The sequence below is a fragment of the Dreissena polymorpha genome, chromosome 4, assembly GCF_020536995.1.
Source record: "Dreissena polymorpha isolate Duluth1 chromosome 4, UMN_Dpol_1.0, whole genome shotgun sequence".
Classification (NCBI taxonomy): Eukaryota; Metazoa; Mollusca; class Bivalvia; order Myida; family Dreissenidae; genus Dreissena; species Dreissena polymorpha.
Window position 1 is genome coordinate 25,163,444 of NC_068358.1, and position 15,981 is coordinate 25,179,424.

Below are 15,981 nucleotides of genomic sequence, written 5' to 3' on the forward strand. Positions count from 1 at the left end.
CTCTCGGAGTTAAAAAGAGATTGAAAGTACAAAAATGACGGACTATCTTGTGCTTTCTCAAGCAAAACAAGACAATCTACGCAAGCAAACACTAGCAGATCCGACCCTAAGAATCGTGATTGATCAAATACGCAACGGATGGTCAAATACGCCACCAGAAGCAAAGCCATATGTATCAGTGCGCGATGAACTCTCATGCGAAAATGGAATTATATTCTGATGAGATCGCGTAGTGGTTCCAAAATTGATGCGAAAACACGCGCTAGAACATATTCATTCTCACAATAGTGTTGAAGGATATCTAGCAAGAGAACGCAACAGTGTTTATTAGCCGAACATGACGTCAGAAATAAAGGATTACGTCAGCAAGTGTGAAACATGCCAGTCGTTCGGTAGGAAGCAGTGTAAGCAACCGCTTATCAGCCACGACGTACCAGATCGTCCATGGGCTAAAGTAGCAACGGACGTTTTCACATTCAACAACAAAGAGTACTTAGTGACAGTGGACTATTTCAGCAATTTCTTTGAGTTCGATTACTTGGAACAAGCCACGTCCAAAATTTACATCAGAAAGCTTAAGGTAGCGCACCCATAATGATTACCCGCGATTTCTTTGAAGATTGAAGAGCCTGTGTAAAGTTGCCTTTGCCGAGTGCTTAAGGCGATAGACTAGAAATCTTTTGGGATTTTCCCGCGCAGATTCGAATCCTTACGACAACGCATACTTTTTGTGACGCGTTTTATTTGTTTTCTTACGTAATTTGATTTGATATAGCATATAAGCTATGTTAATTGTTAAATATGTTGCAATTTTTATGCTCATTTTTCAATTTTTAAAATTAAAACAGCGTTATGGCTAAATTTGGTGATTTACTGCTGAAAATACGAAGCATGCATGTTGCATTTTTTATCTTATTTAAAAAAGTAAACGGTAAATCTGTCTATTTCTTGGTATTTTTGCTGTATATAGTGTATCTATTAAAACTAAGTTCAAAATGTTACTTAAATGATACCATTTTTAATTGTATGACACTTTGTTTTTAACAAACCCAATTTCTACTTGGCTGAAACCACTTCCATTGCATAGCGCTCTACCATAGATAACAAGTTATAAAAAGTAAATGTCTGTGAAAGAATACTTATTTCATCTTGTTTAAACTTTAAACATCTTTACTGAATCTGTACACACCAACTGCATGCCAATATTTGAAAATCTGGATGAATTATGGAACTTTCATATACCCCATGGGTGCAAATAAACTGGACAAAAGCCGAGCATGGGGGTGGTTTTGAAAAAAGCAGTATATATTTGTTTTAAAGCACGGAAAGCCTTCCTAAAATTTGCATGTAGTTCAGTGAAATGATGCTGATTAATAAAATAAAACATTAGATTATATTTGGATAGGTGCCCATTATGGGTGCGCTACCTTAAGCAACACTTCGCAAGACACGGAATACCGGAAACGCTTGTGTCAGATCAAGCTACAGATATAAAGTCTGAGCAGTTCAAATCTTTTGAAAATGAATGGGACATTACTCACTTAAACTCGTCAGCTCGATATCCCCAGAGTAACGGAAAAGCCGAGAATGCTGTAAAACTGGCAAAGAACATAATGAAACAAGAGGGCCAAGATGGCCCTAGTTCGCTCACCTGAGAGGAGTCGGTTCATTTAATCTTTACCAAATGTCAAACTTGACCTAGATATTGTCCAGACAAACATCCTGGTCATGTTTCATCATTATTTCATCTGTGAGTCATGATCAATGTACCTATGAAGTTTCATGATCCTAGGCGTAAGCATTCTTGAGTTATCATCCGGAAACCATTTTTCTAAGTTGAGTCACCGTGACATTGACAGCCATTGTGTGAATACGTTTTTTGGCACTGTGACATTGACCTTTGACCTTGTGACCTGACAATCAATAGGGGTCATCTGCGAGTCATGATATATATACCTTTGACGTTTCATGAACCTAGGCATAAGCGTTCTTGAGTTATCATCCAGAAACCATTTAACTATTTCAGGTCACCGTGACCTTGACCTTTGACATAGTGACCTGGAAATCAATAGGGGTCATCTCCGAGTCATGATCATTATATCTATGAAGTTTCATGATCCTAGGCATAAGCGTTCTTGAGTTATCACCCAGAAACCATTTAATTATTTTAGGTCACCGTGACCTTGACCTTTTACCTAGTGACCTGAAAATCTATAGGGGTCATCTGCGAGTCAAGATTAATTTACCTATGAAGTTTCATGATCATAGGCATAAGCGTTCTTGAGTTTTCATCTGGAAACCATTTTACTATTTCGGGTCACCGTGACCTTGACCTTTGACCTAGTGACCTGAAAATCAATAGGGGTCATCTATGAGTCATGATCAATGTACCTATGGAGTTTCATGATCCTAGGCCTAAGCGTTCTTGAGTTATCATCCGGAAATCATTTAACTATTTCGGGTCATCGTGACCTTGACCTTTGACCTAGTGACCTGAAAATCAATAGGGGTTCATCTATGAGTTATGATCAATGTACCTATGAAGTTTCATGCTCCTAGGCATAAGCGTTCTTGAGTTATTATCCGGAAACCATTTTACTAGTTCGGGTCATCGTGACCTTGACCTTTGACCTAGTGACCTGAAAATCAATAGAGGTTATCTGCGAGTCGTGATCAATGTTTCTGTGAAGTTTCATGATCCTAGGCATAAGCGTTCTTTAGTTATCATCCGGAAACCATTTTGCTGCTTTGGGTCACCGTGACCATGACCTTTGACCTAGTGACCTGAAAATCAATAGGGGTCATCTGCTAGTCATGATCAATGTATCTATGAAGTTTCATGACCCTAGGCATAAGTGTTCTTGAGTTATCATCCGGAAACCATTTTACTATTTCGGATCATGACCTTTACCTTTAACCTAGTGACCTGAAAATCAATAGGGGTCATCTGCGAGTCATGATCAATGTACCTATGAAGTTTCATGATCCTTGGCATAAGCGCTCTTGAGTTATCATCTGACAACCATATGGTGGACGGACGGACCGACATGAGCAAAACAATATACCCCCTCTTCTTCGAAAGGGGGAGGGGGCATAATGAGAAAACTGCCCCCCTCCCAGCAGCCATGTTATTCAACTGACCGGAACCATTTTTGAACTCAACTCTCGTATCAAGAAAACAAATGTTCTGAGCAAACAATAAAACCAATGTTTTGACCAACGTTCTTGATGATTGGGCAAAAATTATGACTTTTAGAGTGTTAACAAGGTTTCTCTATAGCCAAATAGGGAAAACTGCCACTATTTACATATAGAGAAAAATGCCCCGCCCACTGGCGGTCATGTTTTTTTACCGATCTCGACCATTTTTGAACTCGTCCGAGACATCAATTGAACCAATGTTTTGACCATTTTTCATGATGATTGGGCAAAAATTGTGATTTCTAGAGTGTTTACAAGGTTTCTCTTTAGCCAAATAAGGAAAACTGCCTCGACCACTTTTGAACTCAACTAAGATATCATTAAGACACACATTTTGACAAAGTGACATGAAGATGTGACTTCTACAGTGTTTACAAGGTTTTTCCTTTTTTTGACCTAGTGACCTAGTTTTTAAACCGGCACAACCCAGTTTCGAACTCGGCCGAGATTTCTAAACTAAAAAGACAAATGCTTAGGTTATTGTAGGAAAATATATCTTCGTCACAATCGGCTCGGGGCGCTAATTGTCTTTGCTGCATTTTATGAAATTCGTCTTCAATGTATAATTTGTCTTGCCTTTTTTGTGTTATTTTAACATATTTTATCAATATATTACATTTTAACACAAATAAAAAATCGTATTATCTCGCTTTAATATTCATCATAAATGCTCGTGTTACCAATTAAGAATGCCGGTATACTTTATGTTACAAAGGTTTTGCAAACAACACACATTAAAACAAACAAACATCCCTACACAAATTTTAGAAACATTTATTTTTTATGAAACAGCCAATGCTGCATTTATAGCCTAAATGCAGTTTAATACACAATAATTGTTTTTTTTATTTCGTTTTGTTGTATTATCAAATGCGCATAATTAAATTCGCATTTTCCCATTTTATTGCTAACGCGACGTTTGTGCTAGCCCCATCTATTGCTAATGTACTTTTCTGTGTTCTGTTAGAAAGCGCGCGAAAATTAGCGTGGGTGTATACATTGTTGAAGAAAAAAAATGTGTAGCAAAGAGTTTGCTGTATCTTTGACGTTACGCTCATTTAGGTAGGTAATGTTCTGTGTACTGATTTACAGGAAAATCTGGTCAAGACTGGATTTAATTTTGGCTATTGTGAAAATATGATCAGCAGTGTTTAGACTGCGATGTTTGGCAAAACAGATACAAAATGTGCGAATGCAACGGCTTGCGGATATGGCCAATTATTACCAGTAATACATTGTTTTGAATGACGTTTGTTTTTAAATTAATACTTTCAAATAAATTTAATGGAGAAAATATATAAAGACAATGAACATGTGAGAGAACTAATGAAAGCATCGTTTTAAGATGAATCTTTTATCTGAAATAAACACGAAAGAGGATTAAACATTTAATGGATTAACATATATGAATGCAAATTTGGGAATATTTCATGATGATTTATGTGCGTCGTGTACGCCAGAGCGTCTTATGTATGGATAAAGAAATGAGATGCGCCTTACATTCTGGTGCGACACATAACCCGAAAAATACGGTAATAAATTATGAGAACATTATTTTTTTACTGTTTTAATAACGACATATTACAATATTGGATAAAATGCCCTGAGTGTCATATTATTTTGATATAATGTGCTAATAATGACCGTTTTAGCAATTTTTGAGGAAGGAACATCCGGGCTGTCCAAATAACGAATGAACGAATGTCCGGGCTGCCAAATGATGTAGGAACCATTATCCGCATTGTCAAAATAACGTAGGAACGAATGTTCAGGATGTGAAAAAACAAAGGAACGAATATCCGTATGTGTGAAATATAGGCTAGGACGAATGTCCAGCATTCTAGGTGTATTATTATGATTAAACTGGCTAATATCTATACAGTATTTAGTTTGGGTAGTTGGCGTTACATTAGTCTTAGAAATGACTACGTTATACTTCCATCACGATAAGACATTGGGGTACCATACATGGTGTTCAATGATCAGGCATCTACCACGGGTGGTTTATGACACCATGCTGTTTATTAGCATTTGTCGGCACAGTATCTGATCATAACGAGATAATTGGTTTATCGAGAACACAGGGGCTATTGAAACACAGATGTATCAATAAGCAAGATAGATCTTTATTCAAATCGCGTGATATGAAAGCTCTAACAAAGCTCGTCAAATGTGTGAACAATTGAAGAAAAACCAGTATTTCAATCATGACTATTTATTTAATATTTTACACTTATAATGTCAAGTACATATTAATAACTTATTCTTACAATGTCATATTGTGTTTTCTAAGCCGTTACATATCCGAATGTTCAAAAGAGTGAAAAGTTGAAATCAGATGTGGCGTTGCGCGGGGGGACTATTGGAATTTATACACGTTCAGCCTCGTTCTGATGTTCTGCGAGTCACGAGATATCTAAAAATAACAACAACGGTTGTATTGTGAAAAGGGTCTATTGGCCACTAGAACATGACACATCTTATTTATAGTAAAAATAAATATGATCTATATTTATTGATAATATAACCATTATTATTATGCATCATACTTAATATGTAATTGTTTATTTACAGGATGGGACGTTTCCATAGATAACTACATTCTGATCACTTATTTGTGTATTTACATGAATACATTGAAACGTTAAACACTGAATCGTATTGAGTTGTATAGTCTTCTAATGTGAGTTATAATACCTCAAAGAACCTCAGAGTTATATAATCATAGTGTAGTTTATTAAGTACACCATAAACAGTGATGCACTTACGGTCATTGTGTAAGCGTTGATTTGGACGCCATGTTGGAGTAAAACGCCATGTTGGATTAATCTGTTCCGTAACAGACTTATATATATTTTTTATTTTCTTAATGTATTATTTTACCCCCCGAAACCTGAGTAAAGAAACCAAACTTATGAAATTTGAGTGGATAGTCACATAGTTATCATCATAAATAGGTTTTGACGGCCATCTTTGACGCGATCTTGGAAAAAACAATTTCCCTGTGGTCCGAATTTGGTAAACCTTTGATATGTTATAAAGGATACTCTACCATACCAGGATCAGTTAATGTACCTTATGAAGCAATTTTTGGGGAGTTGAGGGGGGGGGGGCATTTGTCATATAATTTCCCGTTTAAATGTGATAATGATGTATTACAATTTACAGAAAGCTGTATTAATCCAGCAATTCAACTCAACACGAAACAAACGACAAACACAAAATAAATACAACGGGGGTCATCGCCATCGTCATTGCAAATAGTTTGGGGGTTATGCGGAAGTTATTGTACTCTAAGTCAAGATTAGAAAAGATTTATTCACAAAAAATCAAGTATACACACACATTGACCTCATGGCATCTGTATGAAATCATTTAAATGCAATTATCATATCATTTCTTAAAGGGGCCTTTTCACGTTTTGGTAAATTGACAAAAAATTAAAGTGTTTCAGATTCGCAAGTTTTGGTTGTAGTTAAGACATTTATGAGGAAACAGTAATACAGAATATTTACCATACTCGAAAATATCCATTACATGCATCGTTTGACGATTAAAAAACCTGAAAATTATATAACCTTGCAACGCGAAACGATTGAATAATTTGCAGAGTTTTGTTGTTGTAGTTATATTTTGTGATACTACGAGGATTTTTTATATCAAGTATAAATACATCAACATTGTGTTAGGACGGATTGCCGAGTGGTCATAACGATAAACGTTTACTCCGTTTACTCAAGGGGTCAGTGGTTCGAGCCCAGTGGAAGGTTACTTTTTTACTGGAGCTTTTTAGATCCAATATTTACATTTATCAATGTAAAGCATTTAATGACAAACTTCAAAACATGCCAAAATCTGTGAAAAGGCCCCTTTCATTGTTTGTCTGTACCTTTATATGGACCTGTTAACCGGTTTTCGTTTTTTTGAAAAAAGTCATTTAATATATTTACTAATAAATCAATAACGCAAGAAAAAAGTTGAAGAAGTAATTTTCTACCCGGGATTCGAACTCGGCCCATGCTGAAGCTCAATAATGCTTCCTTGTGCTACGCAAGGGTTCCATAGTAACCAGTGACTTATTTACGGTATGAAATTACCTCACTTATTTTCCAAATAATCGAGGAAAAGGGTCACACATGCTTTAATATTTTTCCGATTTTGAATGAACAATAATACATTAATGAACCAATATTTGTATCATTTGTCTTAGTCAAGAGTATTATTTCACTTGTTTAAACATACTGTATGCATTATCTTTTGAACCTATGACAATTATTTTGAAAATTGTCATTTTACCACACTGCGAACACTTTCTTTTAAGTAAGTACGATAGCCCATTGTTTTTGGGATAATCGTTAAATTATATAGGTAAATATATTTCACAAATTATATATAATAGAAAATTTTAAACAGGGCAGCGTTCAAAAACAAGCTTAGCTTAGAGTCAGGGTCAGAGCTTACCCTTACCCTTTAAAATTATACATTTGCCCCTTCATTATAACACAATGGGGTGGTTCATGTCAAAAGCTAATAGCATTTCCCATTTCCTTTTACAACATTTACAAAAAGACAAATAAACTTTTTAAACCATAATGGTTCTTGTTTAATGGGATGGTATTTACACACGATATCGTTTTTAATTATCTTTAGTACAGACATTATTTAAACCAGGGGGTGGATCGTACGCAAGTAACTGGCGTGGCGTAAGTGAGAAAAATAGTAACTGGTGTTCAAAATGGCGGTTAATGGGTGAATTGTGAATGTTTTCGTCGGAGTTTTTGAAAGGTTTGTACATTTACGATACTTATTCGACATTATACTTAGGCGCAGGATGATCTTCTGATATCCATTTAACCTCGGTATAAATCCTATTGATGAATTATCAATATTACAAAAGTTATTGAAGACTTTATGCACAAGATTCTCATTGTTTACGATTGACACGGTTCATTGTATGTGCATTTGTATGCCATATATAAGGGTTTCTCAGCAGTTTTTATGGAAAGGTGGACTCAAAAACCATTATAGTTTACCTTTTATGACCACCAGGATGCTTCCAACAGGCAATCGCAATATATGCATCAAAATTCGAAAATTAAACCCCATTTCAATAACTGGTGAGCACAGTACCCCCCACTTTCAGTAACTGGTGTTTCTTAAAAAAGCACACTTGGTATATGTACATAAAAACAAGGCTTAAATTCATGAAGGTTTTCGTCTGAATTATAGACTCAGACTTAACAAGAAATATCTTTAAAAAAGATATACGGCGTAAATAGTTTAATGAATGAGATCAAGGATAGCGAATGTCTTTTTCTGTGCAGTTCTTAGCTGCATCACACGCAGTACGGGATGTTACGGGGAGTTTTCGCGGCTTATTTTACATTATAACATATTGCTGGTCATAAACCTATAGATACAAAACAGAAAACCAAAAGAAGAATGGAAGTGAAATTTAAACATATGAGTCAACCGGCCACACGAGAACAAACCTGTTTTAGTGGTCTGTCGGGCATTGCTATTTGATTCGATTATTAACAGTATCGAGAATCATCGTGCTCATGCTTAAAGTGATATTATGGGCATTTTGCACTGTTGAATTGAGCTGAAAAGAATTAACAGGTCAAAATAGTTAGTTAAAATGTGGTTACTGATCAATTATCTGCAACTCCCCTTGCTACCAGTTGTTTATAAAAATATATTTTATATTCGATATTCTTACGTGACCCACCCAGTCCTGTAAGCCGAAATGATCCGTAAAACAATATTGTGTCTTTGTGTCGTATGAACAAATCTGCACTAAAACTAAATTTAGGTTCAACTCGTAAACGCATGATCAGTTGTCAAACGAAATTACGGTTAATATTCAAATGCATTATTTTTCTCTTTCTGGTATATTGTTTTAGTATGTTGATGCTGCATTAATTACTATAAGTGTATATGAAGTAGAAACATCAAAAATAATCAACGGTTGCGATAGACACCTATAAACTGTTACATGCTCATAATATCACTTTAGTACATTAGGCAATATGGTGGAATAATTATTGTTAACTTTATTAAAAATAATATTTATCATTGTATTGTTGAAAACACATTAAGAATCTATTATTGACATACCATAATTATATTGCTGAATATCTTCTTTTAACATATTTCTGGTCTAAAGAAAATTTCAGGTCACCTAGTTCACGGATAGCGTCTTTATTATATAACGATTATTTTACTGACCGCGAACTCCGGTGATGACCTGTATATAAACTCTGAATGTCCGCGACTTGACCCGAAACCTCGCGGGTTGAAATGCAATTCTTTAAAGTGAGGCCTCGCTTCCACTGCTCTTTATACTTTTACATGTTAACATGTTGACAGGAATATGGAAGTAAGTACTAAATATGAGAACATAGCCTTTTAAGTATAAACGCTTTTGCGTTGGTAATACTCTGAAAATAAAAGGTGTACGCACAAACTGTATTGATGTCGAGAATTGAGTGTAAAACTGTTCTATCTATTAAGCCTTTTCATTAGAGATAAAATTGTTTCATACAGTAAAACAGTGTTACAAAGACGCGGATATGTTTCCAATGTTCTGGTGGTATACTCAAATCAGCCAATGGAATAAATGAAGTGTATTCATTCGTACCTAGCCGCGGGAAATTTTATTTGAATTTTATTGGACACTTACAAAGGTCAAGTCAGGGTGAAAAGCTGGCTTATGCAGCTTACGCCGAAAAAAAGAATCGAACTATCATTTTATATACAATTCGTGTTATACAAAAATCACATTTACTATAAAGAGATTTACACAAAGACCACTTTTCATTCATTATTAAAGCATGATTTAAAATCGCTAATTAATTGATTGAAAATCTCAGTCTGAGTCTATATTTTAGCCTTTCAACATTTGTTAATACGGACCTTTGTGCAGTTACAATCCCATTCCTCACAACTTAGCTTTCTGTTTCAGAAACCATGAGTTTGACATAAGGGCTCCGCACAAAGGAAAGAAGAGAACGATAAGCAACCTCGGTGAAATTCCGAAAGGCGTTCATTATTATGTGCATAATAGACAAATAACAAGATTCAACGAGGCCGTGTTTTCTTATTTAAAGTGTTCGCGGAATTTTGATCAGAATGAGATTCATAGTAACTAATATTTGTGTGACACGGTAAAAGTTGTTTTACCCGTTTTGTAGCTTAAATCCGCGGGACAAGTACAGCGAACTATAAATATTAACGTTTTTTCCTGAATAAATTGCATTGCTGGTAAAACTGTTTACGTTTGCGTTTTACATGAATGCTCGAATCTGTATCATATAATACGCATGATCTGTTCCATACAAATAAGACATACTAGAATGTACTTTATTCATTGTTACGTTTATTAACATTTAAATAATGATTCAAAATAAATTCAAATAAATGTAAATTGACTAGAAACACGAAAGCCGCGTTCTGAGAAAACTCGACATAATACTTGTGCGTAAAGTGTCGTCACAGATTAGCCTACAAGCTTATCAGGGACAACACTTTCCGCTTTTATGACATTTTTCTTTTAAATAAAGTCTCTTCTTAGGAAAATTTCAATTTAGGCGGAAAGTGTCGTTCCTGATTAGCAGTGCGGACTGCACAGGCTAATCTGGGACACTTTACGCACATGCATTATGCCCAGTTTTCTCAGAACACGACTCACGGTATTAACACACACTGATGATCTTCTGATATCCATTTAACCTCGGTATAAATCCTATTGATGAATTATCAATATTACAAAAGTTATTGAAGACTTTATGCACAAGATTCTCATTGTTTACGATTGACACGGTTCATTGTATGTGCATTTGTATGCCATATATAAGGGTTTCTCAGCAGTTTTTATGGAAAGGTGGACTCAAAAACCATTATAGTTTACCTTTTATGACCACCAGGATGCTTCCAACAGGCAATCGCAATATATGCATCAAAATTCGAAAATTAAACCCCATTTCAATAACTGGTGAGCACAGTACCCCCACTTTCAGTAACTGGTGTTTCTTAAAAAAGCACACTTGGTATATGTACATAAAAACAAGGCTTAAATTCATGAAGGTTTTCGTCTGAATTATAGACTCAGACTTAACAAGAAATATCTTTAAAAAAGATATACGGCGTAAATAGTTTAATGAATGAGATCAAGGATAGCGAATGTCTTTTTCTGTGCAGTTCTTAGCTGCATCACACGCAGTACGGGATGTTACGGGGAGTTTTCGCGGCTTATTTTACATTATAACATATTGCTGGTCATAAACCTATAGATACAAAACAGAAAACCAAAAGAAGAATGGAAGTGAAATTTAAACATATGAGTCAACCGGCCACACGAGAACAAACCTGTTTTAGTGGTCTGTCGGGCATTGCTATTTGATTCGATTATTAACAGTATCGAGAATCATCGTGCTCATGCTTAAAGTGATATTATGGGCATTTTGCACTGTTGAATTGAGCTGAAAAGAATTAACAGGTCAAAATAGTTAGTTAAAATGTGGTTACTGATCAATTATCTGCAACTCCCCTTGCTACCAGTTGTTTATAAAAATATATTTTATATTCGATATTCTTACGTGACCCACCCAGTCCTGTAAGCCGAAATGATCCGTAAAACAATATTGTGTCTTTGTGTCGTATGAACAAATCTGCACTAAAACTAAATTTAGGTTCAACTCGTAAACGCATGATCAGTTGTCAAACGAAATTACGGTTAATATTCAAATGCATTATTTTTCTCTTTCTGGTATATTGTTTTAGTATGTTGATGCTGCATTAATTACTATAAGTGTATATGAAGTATAAACATCAAAAATAATCAACGGTTGCGATAGACACCTATAAACTGTTACATGCTCATAATATCACTTTAGTACATTAGGCAATATGGTGGAATAATTATTGTTAACTTTATTAAAAATAATATTTATCATTGTATTGTTGAAAACACATTAAGAATCTATTATTGACATACCATAATTATATTGCTGAATATCTTCTTTTAACATATTTCTGGTCTAAAGAAAATTTCAGGTCACCTAGTTCACGGATAGCGTCTTTATTATATAACGATTATTTTACTGACCGCGAACTCCGGTGATGACCTGTATATAAACTCTGAATGTCCGCGACTTGACCCGAAACCTCGCGGGTTGAAATGCAATTCTTTAAAGTGAGGCCTCGCTTCCACTGCTCTTTATACTTTTACATGTTAACATGTTGACAGGAATATGGAAGTAAGTACTAAATATGAGAACATAGCCTTTTAAGTATAAACGCTTTTGCGTTGGTAATACTCTGAAAATAAAAGGTGTACGCACAAACTGTATTGATGTCGAGAATTGAGTGTAAAACTGTTCTATCTATTAAGCCTTTTCATTAGAGATAAAATTGTTTCATACAGTAAAACAGTGTTACAAAGACGCGGATATGTTTCCAATGTTCTGGTGGTATACTCAAATCAGCCAATGGAATAAATGAAGTGTATTCATTCGTACCTAGCCGCGGGAAATTTTATTTGAATTTTATTGGACACTTACAAAGGTCAAGTCAGGGTGAAAAGCTGGCTTATGCAGCTTACGCCGAAAAAAAGAATCGAACTATCATTTTATATACAATTCGTGTTATACAAAAATCACATTTACTATAAAGAGATTTACACAAAGACCACTTTTCATTCATTATTAAAGCATGATTTAAAATCGCTAATTAATTGATTGAAAATCTCAGTCTGAGTCTATATTTTAGCCTTTCAACATTTGTTAATACGGACCTTTGTGCAGTTACAATCCCATTCCTCACAACTTAGCTTTCTGTTTCAGAAACCATGAGTTTGACATAAGGGCTCCGCACAAAGGAAAGAAGAGAACGATAAGCAACCTCGGTGAAATTCCGAAAGGCGTTCATTATTATGTGCATAATAGACAAATAACAAGATTCAACGAGGCCGTGTTTTCTTATTTAAAGTGTTCGCGGAATTTTGATCAGAATGAGATTCATAGTAACTAATATTTGTGTGACACGGTAAAAGTTGTTTTACCCGTTTTGTAGCTTAAATCCGCGGGACAAGTACAGCGAACTATAAATATTAACGTTTTTTCCTGAATAAATTGCATTGCTGGTAAAACTGTTTACGTTTGCGTTTTACATGAATGCTCGAATCTGTATCATATAATACGCATGATCTGTTCCATACAAATAAGACATACTAGAATGTACTTTATTCATTGTTACGTTTATTAACATTTAAATAATGATTCAAAATAAATTCAAATAAATGTAAATTGACTAGAAACACGAAAGCCGCGTTCTGAGAAAACTCGACATAATACTTGTGCGTAAAGTGTCGTCACAGATTAGCCTACAAGCTTATCAGGGACAACACTTTCCGCTTTTATGACATTTTTCTTTTAAATAAAGTCTCTTCTTAGGAAAATTTCAATTTAGGCGGAAAGTGTCGTTCCTGATTAGCAGTGCGGACTGCACAGGCTAATCTGGGACACTTTACGCACATGCATTATGCCCAGTTTTCTCAGAACACGACTCACGGTATTAACACACACTGTGTTACTATTTACGAATGTAATAATAATGAAACATAAAATCACATTACTATTTGTAATGACAATCACAGCGGTTCGGAGGGGGTGGGGATATTTATCACAATAAAATGTGAACACACTCAGACTCCATGCCAACTTTAAACGACTAGAAAAGTATATGACGCTATTAATGTATGGTTTATGTCACTTGTACGAAACTTAACTAGCACCAAAACCCATACTATATAAAATCTTTCCATGAATTCCACCACAAAATATTTGTAAATATATTAACAATGAAAATGCCGAATTCCGAACACAATGTATACATATTTTTTGATTATCTATGTGTCCTTGTGAAAAATTTACAAAATCGCATATTATTGGAATGTACATATTGGGAAATAAGAACAAAAACAACTAAGTGTATACAAAAACAAACACTCAGTTCCAGAATGTCTACTCGTAATATAGAGCATACAGCTTGTAAACAAAAAACTTTTAAAAAATCAACTGTGATAACTTAATTATTAAAATCTATTTTTCCTATCCTATTTATAAAAGAACGGATGCAAGCCTATAAGTTTCAAAACATTCGAGAAAAATAACTTCAAAAAGACTGTCAGTGTTGATTTCCTGATTACTTACATTAAAACGACGATAAAGCTCAAATTAAAGGAAATATTGTGATTTGTGGTTTGAATAGGAATTTTGTTAATTAAGCAAAAAATGGCACTCAACTTAAAAACAAGCAATTCAAACAATGAAATAATAAACAGGGAAACAGTGGCAAACGTTGTAGTTTTACGAGAAAGGGTGTTAGAATTACTCTTGATTAATTTCCACACAACATTGCTTAATATGATTGTTCATGCAATGCTTCTATTTGAACATTTTTCCACAGACGTGGCAAGAAAATTTGGGAGCATCGTGCTTATTCATGAGCTGTTTCAACAGCCTCATTGTCTTAAATGTTTTGGTGCATGTTGCACAGGCATGCTTTCCTTTTCCATCGTCCGGAGGGCTGCAATTGTGTATTCGAAGAATTGATGGGGTTTTGTATGACTTCGAACATACTTCACGGGTGTATTTTTTTCATCCGAATGTCAACTCAAATGTTGTTGAAGTGCGTATCCTGACTGACAATGCTTCGCACACACTGTCCATGAATACTTCGATGCTTTGCCTCGGTGAATCTCATGTTCATGCTTGTTAAGCCAATACGTCGTTGTGAACTCCTTCCCACACTGACTACAGACCTTTGGACCATCGGTGTGGGAACGGGTGTGACGCTGCAGAGATTTTTTTTTTACACTTGAATGTTTTTCCGCACTCTGGAAAATCGCACTCGTATGTGGAATCACTATGAATCTGCATGCGCCGCTTTAAAGAGTATGCACATGATAATGCAACACCGCACACTTCCCATTGAATTTGATCTCCGTTGGACGATTCCATCTGTAATAACACATAAAATAAATATTATTATGTTTTCTTTTTTCTGTGTACTCTGACTATTGAATAAACACCAGTTACTGAAAGTGGGGGTACGGTGCTCACCAGTTATTGAAATGGGGTTTAATTTTCAAATTTTGATGCATATATTGCGATTGCCTTTAGAAGCATCCTGGTGCTTATACAAGGTAAACTATAATGGTTATTGAGTCCACCTTTCCATGAAAACTGCTGAGAAATCCTTATATATGGTTTCAAAATGCACATAAAATTAACCGTGTTAATCGTAAACAATGAAGCATTTGCGTATAAAGTCTTCAATAACTTGTTTAATATTAATAATGCATCTACAGGATTTATACCGAGGTTAAATGAATATCAGTAGATCATCTTGCGCGTAAGGACAATGTCGAATAAATATGGTAAATGTACAAACCTTTCAAAAATTCCGACGAAAACATTCACAATTCACCCATTTACCGCCATTTTGAACACCAGTTACTATTTTTCTCACTTACGCCACGCCAGTTACTTGCGTACGATCCACCCCCTGTTAAACGAAAGTGCTTAACGGTTAGCAACCAGGATTTCGATTTTTTTCACCTGCAAGATATCTTTCAAAAAAGGACTTCTTCGTTTATTTTCACGATAGTTTTGTAACTTAACTTCTTTTTTTTCCAAACGATTTTGCAGTTGTTTTACTGCCAAACAATATTTAAGAGCAAACAGCTTTTTTCAAACATTGTTTTATTTTGTTTTT